Below are 8572 nucleotides of genomic sequence, written 5' to 3' on the forward strand. Positions count from 1 at the left end.
CATGCATGTGCCTAAGGAACAAGTAACTATAACGTAAGGTTCAACTCCCATCCTCTTTGCACGAAAAGAACTTACGTGCCAATCTCATTTCAAACCACACGGAAATACCCATCGTGCCAACATTGCCCTAAGGCCCCAATCATAGTCTCTTATTATGAATAAAAAAACTCAAGTAACACGAAAATAACGGGTACATATGTCTGTTCTTAATATAAGAATTTCTACGATCAAGTTAAGTACGTCGACAATCTCAAAAATAGCTCATTAAATTCCTTTAAGATGTCATATATTTTAACAGGATCTCTAACATAGATAAATTAACACATTTAGTCATTGAAGTAAATAAAATATAGGTCAAAATGTCACAAAGTACAACAAGGCACAAAGAAGCATATAATTTACCCCGAGCATGGATAACCCTGATACATGAATATAAGCTCGTCACCTCGCTTATACATCACCCCCTGCATGTAGCAAACAATATCATTTATTAGGAAAAATTTCTCAACAAAGCTAGGCAAGACACTTACCTCAAACAAGCCAAATTAATACTCTGAAAATGCCTTTCCGCGCGAATCGACCTCTGAATGGCTCGAATCTAGCCAAAAACAACTCAATAACATTAAATAATGCTATAGGAATCAAACCCAAATGATTAAGGTCGAATCTTTAATCAAATACTCAAGTCAACCCGGGCCCGTACCTCGAAACCCGACAAAAGTCATAAATTCCGATAACCCATTTGAATATGAGTCCAACCATCAAGTTTTATCCAAATTCGACTCCTAATCGATGTTCAACACCCAATTATTCACTTTAGAAAGGTTTTGCCAAAATCTCCAAAAATGCACTTTCTTATCTTCCAAGCCAAAACCCTCTTTTCTTCTTTAAGATTCCTTGATTTAGAGCCAAAATCAAGGATAGATTCATGTTATAATCATAAATTTGAGTTAGGTTTACTTACCCCAATGATGTAGATGAAAACTCCCTAAACATTCGCCTCTTCCCGAGTTCCAAAACGTTGTGAGAAAAAATAACTAAATTTGAAATAAATAAAAAAATACAGTAGCTGTTCCAGCTCAAATCAGATGCTAGATTATCTCTAAACTCACATTTGATAAGCCCAACATGATCCTTGCAAGATTACACCCAATATAGCTTTTTGAATCACACAATTCGGCTTAAAATGAGGGAGATATGATGTTTTGAAGTTTTAAAGAAAGTCTGAAAATTGGTATTTTCATAATTATTTACACCAGAAAAATCAGCAATATTTTTTTTCCGTTTTAGCACTCAAAACTCATCCGGAACCTTACGGACACAAACCATACATTTCAGTCATAAAACACGATACGAATTTGCTCGCGCACTCAAAACACCGAAAAGAGGTCATCTTGACCCGATATTGACCATGGTCAAACATCAAATCCTTAACCTAACTAGTCTCTCAACCATGATACAAATCACACCCGATCCCCTTGGTACCCCATCCAATCATACCAACAAGCACAAATACATTATCCAAACTTATTCAAAGCCTCAAAACACCCACAGGAACATCACAACAATGAATCGAGGCTCAAACCGAATAGAATTTCTCTTAAGTTGTTAAATCTTTATCCCTTCAAAAGAGTGTCCGGATCACACTTACACACTTCGGATTACTTCTAAATTTTGCACACAAGTTCAACTTAACTACATAGACCTATCCAAAGTCTTGGAACACCAGTTGGAGTCCAATAACATCAAAGTCAACTCTTGGTCAAACTTATGAACTCTTAAGTTTTTCAAATTGCTAACTTTCGACAAATAGTGTCGAATTCTTCTAAGAACCTCTAAAATCAAATCTGAACATACGTACAAATCCAAAATCATCATACAAACCTATTAGAACCATCAAAATCCAATTCCAAATCCATTTACCCAAAAGTCAAATGTTGATTAACTCTTCTAACTTAAAGATTCCAACTCGAGAGTCATTCTTCCAAATCAATCCCAAACCACTTAAAAAACAAAACCGAAGATACACGCAAATCATAATACATTATATGAAGTTATACAAAGTCTCAAACCACCGAATGGAATGCTAAAGCTCTAAACGACCGGTCGGGTCGTTACTTTCTCACAACACTTAAACATATGTTCGTCCTCGAACGTGACAAGAGTCATTCCAAATCCATCAAATTACTATATAAACTCACTATACACATACCTATGGGTGATCCCACGTTACCTCAATCCATATAGGCATGTCCACACAACCTAACTGAAGATCCTTTCTTCAACCTTAGTCCATAAACCTTAGAACCCAAGCTCCAACATCCAGAGTTCCTTATATGATCCGGTCCTTGTATGTATACACTGTATCAATCTCGAAAAGTTGCATCAAGCCGTCAATACGCTACCAATATCAAATCACACAATGTACCTCATAACTCATATGCTTATAGCAATACTTTTCGACCATATTAACTGCCCACTACCAAACCTGGTACTGGTAACAAACCTCATATCAAATAAAACCTTGTTCCAAACCTTCACAATATTGCTAATGATATAAGAAACATGTAGAAAATCATAACTACTCACCCAATCAACAAGCCGTGGAGTTCCCTTGCTCGATAAGAACCACTGCCAAACTTTAAGCTGATTAATGACATTCTTATCCAAACATACCTTATCCAACTCCGATTGCACAAATTACATGTCCAATGATCTCATCTCCCCCAGCACAAGCTATTTGACCGACAAGCCACACCAAATTCCACCTAGTCACATACAATGTAATACGTGCACCAAATAAGCAGCAAATCAAATACAACCAAAGTTGGAAGGAGAGCCAAATAAGAGAACTGCACCAACAAGTTCAACAAATACCACCACAAAGCACAATGCTATAAACCCATCTCATAAGGGAGAAGCAAGGCACACGAAGAATCATGTCCTAACTCCGTTTCTCAAATAACTGACACATAATTTATACACAATCATATCGTAGAAAATACTCACATAAATTTTCTATGCCACGTAGAAAAACTTGAACCTCAATAACTAACAACCAAGAGATTACCGTAATATTAGTCAAGCATCCGCAAATCAAAATACAATGCGTCTCCTAACACATACATCCCTTAGGCGATACAAATATTGTACTAATATCCTCTAAACATCTGAAATCTCCCATGCCGTCTAGAACTCATGACCTTCCTTTCAAAACCAAACTGCAACCTTGCCCATGAAATATCAATCCCACATGGCGCACCACCTCTATCATGATATCATATGAAAATACGATGATTCCATTCTCAAATCTGAATTACAAGTAGGATAGACATCCCATCAACAGAAAACCTACCACTAACTCAATTCCGTTGAACAAAGTCACAACACATAACAAAGTCACCGTGCCTATGGAGTATATCAAAAGCAAGTCGTGGCCAAACCATCGCAACTCTTCGGAACCCATTTGCACATAATCAAATCATTAGAACTAAATCCCTCTAAATCAATCAAGTCGCATGGACTTCTAAAACCTAGAGTACCTCAACATGAAAATTCTTGCACTAAAGAACCCTTTAATAAATCAAGAGTTGTTTCTTTCACCTTCCTAATACCGCAATGTAGAATCAATAATGATATAGAAATAATGCAAGTCTCAGTACCATCTAATGCAGGTCCCAAGTCCTATCAATACGCACATCCAAAAATTGTTAAATACCACATATGATTCCTCATCCCGTTGGAACCTTCTCAAAAGTCATTCACCTTACTCGAATCCCCAATGCGCATCCAATACGCACTGAATGACCCCCTCTCCAGTAGCACATGAATATCCATAAGAAGCAACCAAACGATTCCTTTTGCCTTACACACTACCTCCAAAATGAGTATCAAACTTGAATCATCCCAAGACCTCTGTATACCCATAATGTTTAGTACATTATACATCCAACCTATCCCTTGCTCGAAATCATGCTCGATGAAATCTTTCTCAAATCATAGCCAATCCACAAGCACATCCTATTCCAAGAACTAATATACGCATGACCATGTAATCCGATCATCGATAGCAGACTCTCCCACTTGGCTCAAACCCATAGAACATATAATTTGTAACCCCTAGTACCATTCCTTTATAACTGTCCTGATCTCGCACTTCTAATTAACTGACAACTTTATAAACTCCTGTAACACCACTCATAAAACACTCCAAAGACTCTGCCAAATGCATATTCATCTTTGTGATAGTCGTGCAAACTTCTTCAATCCCTCTAAAATGGTAGTATATTCATTCCATTGAATAAAAGCCTCATACGAATCACACAACCTCAAATCTTTTCGTAGGATCTAACCCATTTGCTTAGCCTCCGACGGATATCTATCTATGGCACTTCTACAATCACAACCACTATCCAATCAATTCTACTAAGATCGTACTCGTCAGCCAGATACAAGGATTTGCTTCATCCCACAAATGAACAACTGAAAGATCTACCAACACATCCACATCTAAGCCTATACAACACCTTGAGATAATGATCAAGCATACATAACCCCTCGTAGTCCATCCACAACATAAACAAGTCGTCAGTGCATAGTTGATATCGAGTGCGCAACATCATATACGAGTGAATAGGAAGAAATCAAAGATATAGGCTCCAAGCTAAAACAAAGAAGCACGATAAGGAAAGAAAGAAGGAATGTTTCCTAGATTCCATGTAACCTCTCGAAGATAGGTATTAAAGTCATCATACCGATCCACAAGACTCTACTAGACACTTGCTCATGACTCGTAGACTATGAACCTAGAGCTCTGATACTAACTTGTTACGACCCAAAATTCACCTAGTCGTGATGGCACCTAACTCCAGTGCTAGGTAAGCAAAACATAGAATAAGGTAACTCAAGTGAAGGATCAATAACAACAAGAATAAAAATAACTGAAATCTATATGAAATCCCAAGGATTGGTTGTACAAGTCATGAGCTGCTATGGTTTAGATTTACAAAACCGATATGAAGAATATATAATATCTATTTGAAGTTTACATAAATAGAATTGAATTATTAAACTACTATGAACAAGAGTTATCTTGAATCTGAAATGCTAGTACGTCGTCAATGCAAGGCTTCGTCTTCCACAGCTACGCAGCTCCAAGATCTACACGCAAGGTACAAAACTGTAGTATAAGTACAACCGACCTCATGTACTTAGTAAGTATCTTGACTAACCTCGCTGAAGTAGTGACGAGGTTTAAGTTAAAAGATACTCACTTATTATTTTATCCGTGCAGATGATAAGCAGAAAGAGCAAATAGAGACACGAATAACCACATAATAAATGAAACAAGAATATAAATGACAGAGGGCCCCAAAATATTGCCATTTCTCAATCTCACAACACAATACGGTAACAGAAATCAACAACCAAGAGTAACCATAGTATATCTTCTCCGTTGTGGCGTGCAACCCGATCCACATATATATATTACCAATACCGTTGTGGATTGCAACCCGATCCCATATATAATATCAATACCGTTGCAGCGTGCAATCCGATCCCATATATAAATATTGGTGCGTGTGTAACCCGATCCCATATATAATATCAATATCGTTGCGGTGTGCAATCCGATCCCATTTATAATATCAATACCGTTGCGGCGTGCAACTCGATCCCATATATAATAAGATCATATGAAACTACAACAACAACCAAGCACAAAAAGGTTCACAACATAACACCAAAAAAACGAACACGCGGTATTCAGCTAGAAAATACAAACTCAAACAAAGTAAGATGTGCAACCTAGTACCCAAGAGTTAGTCTCCCATATATAATGACAAGGCTTTCACAAACCATAAACAAACAACCAATCTAATAGTCACCCTATCTGACTAAGCATAGAAGAGTAGGACATGAAACGAGTAAAGGTATATGGCAAGTAAAAAAAAAAGGTATCAAGTAGAGGCATTTAAACGATGAGATCATGTAACAAATAGGGGCATGTAGAAAGTAAGGGCATATAGAAAGTGAAGGCATGTAGTAAGTGAAGGCATGTAGCAAGTAAAGACATGTGGCAAGTAAATACATGCTACAGGTAAAGTCTGGTAACAAGTAAAGGCAAGTAAAAGCACATAACAAGTAACATCACAAAATAGGTAAGTACATATAACAGTAATAAATCAAGTAGAAAGCATAGATGTAACGATAACAAACAAGGTAGGGACATAGATCTATAGTAACAAACCAAATAGGAAACATAAAAGTAAACTGAGTAAGGAAGCATAGACATGAAAGTAACACACAAGGTAGAAAACATAAATATAAATCAAGGTAGAGTACATGTATGTGTCTAAGGAATGAGTAACCATAATGTAAGGTCCAACTCCCATCCTCTCTGCACGGAAAAAACCCACGTGCCAATCTCATTTCAAACCACACTGAAATACCCATCGTGCCAGCATTGCCCTAAGTCCCCAATCATAGTCTCTTATTATGGATAAAGAAGCTCAAGTAATACGAAATAACAGGTACAAATGTCTGTTCTTAATATAACAATTTCTACGTCCAAGTTAAGTACGTCGACAATTTAAAAAATAGCTCATTAAATTCCTTTAAGATGTCATATGTTTTAACAGGATCTCTAGCATGGATAAATTAACTCATTTAGTCACATAAGTAAAATAAACATAGGTCAAAAGGTCACAAAGTACAAGAAGGTACAAAGAAGCATATAATTTACCCCGAGCATGGATAACCCTTGCACATGAATATATGCTCGTCAGCTCGCATATGCATCACCCCTGCATATATCAAACAATATAATTTATTAGGAAAAATTCCTCCAACAAAGTTAGGCAAGACACTTACCTTAAACAAGGTAAATCAATATTCTAAAATCGCCTTTCCGCACGAATCGACTTCCGAATGGCTCGAGTCTAGCCAAAAATAACTCAATAATATCAAATAATGCCATAGGAATCAAACCCAAACTATAAAGATCGAATCTTTAATCAAATACTCAAGTCAACCCAAAAAGTCAACCGAGACATGCACCGCAAAACCCAACAAAACTCATAAATTCGGACAATGCATTTGGATATGAGTCCAATCATACAAGTTCCATCCAAATCTAACTCCGAATCGATGTTCAAAACTCAATTATTCACTTTAGAAATTTTTTTTCAAAACCTCCATAATGCACTTTCTTATCTTCCAAGCCAAAACCCTATTTTCTTTTTTAAGATTCCTTGATTTAGAGCCAAAATCAATGATAGATTCATGTTATAATCATAAATTTGAGTTAGGTTTACTTACCACAATGATGTAGTTGAAAACTTCCTCAAAATCGCCTCTTCACGAGCTCCAAAACTTTGTGAGAAAAAGTAACTAAATCCGAAATAAGTAAAACAATACAACAGCTGTTCCAACTTGAATCAGATGTTATATGATCTTGAAACTTATATTTGATAAGCCCAACATTCTCCTTACGAGATTACACCCAAGATAGCCTTTTGAATCATCCAATTTGGCCTTGAAATGTGGGAGATATGATATTTTGAAATTTTAAAGGAAGTTTGAAAATTTCAGGGACATAATTGGTATTTTCGTTATTATTTACATCAGAAAAATTAGTAATATTTCTTTTTCCGTTTTAGCACCCAAAACTCATTTTGAACCTCCTGGGCACAAACCATATATGCATTTCAATCATAAAACAAGTTACCAACCTGCTCGCGCACTCAAAACACTGAAAAAAGATCATCTTGACCTGATATTTACCATGGTCAAACTTCAAATTCTTAACTTAACTAGTCTCTCAACCAATGATCCAAAATACACCCGAGCCCCTTGGTTCACCATCCAATCATACAAACAAGTATAAATATATTATCCAAACTTATCCAAAGCCTCAAAACACCCACAGGAACATCTCAACAAAGAATCGAGGCTCAAACCGAATAGAATTTCTCTTAAGTTGTTAAATCTTTATCCCTTCAAAAGAGGGTCTGAATCACACTTACACACTTCAGATTACTTCCAAACTTTGAACACAAGTTCAACTCAACTATATAGACCTCTCCAAAGTCTCGGAACACCAATTGTAGTCCAATAACATCAAAGCCAACTCTTGGTCAAACTTATAAACTCTTAAGTTCGTCAAATTGCCAACTTTCGACAAATAATGTCGAATTCTTCTAGGAACCTCTAAAATCAAATCTGAACATATGTACAAGTCCAAAATTATCATACAAATCTATCGGAACCATCAAAACTCAATTCTGATTCCGGTTACCTAAAAGTCAAATATTGGTAAACTCTTCCAACTTAAAGCTTCCAACTCGAGAGTCATTCTTCTAAATCAATCCCGAACCACTCGAAAACCAAAACTGACCAAACACACAAGTCATAATACATCATATGAAGTTACTCAAAGTCTCAGACCATCGAATGGAATGCTAAAGCTCAAAACGACCGATCGGATCGTTACATAAGGACATTACACATATGAACAAACATTACTCACTCTCACAAAGAAATTCATGTGCACCCCGTGGTTGTACCATAG

This window comes from Nicotiana tomentosiformis, chromosome 3, assembly GCF_000390325.3.
Source record: "Nicotiana tomentosiformis chromosome 3, ASM39032v3, whole genome shotgun sequence".
NCBI lineage: Eukaryota > Viridiplantae > Streptophyta > Magnoliopsida > Solanales > Solanaceae > Nicotiana > Nicotiana tomentosiformis.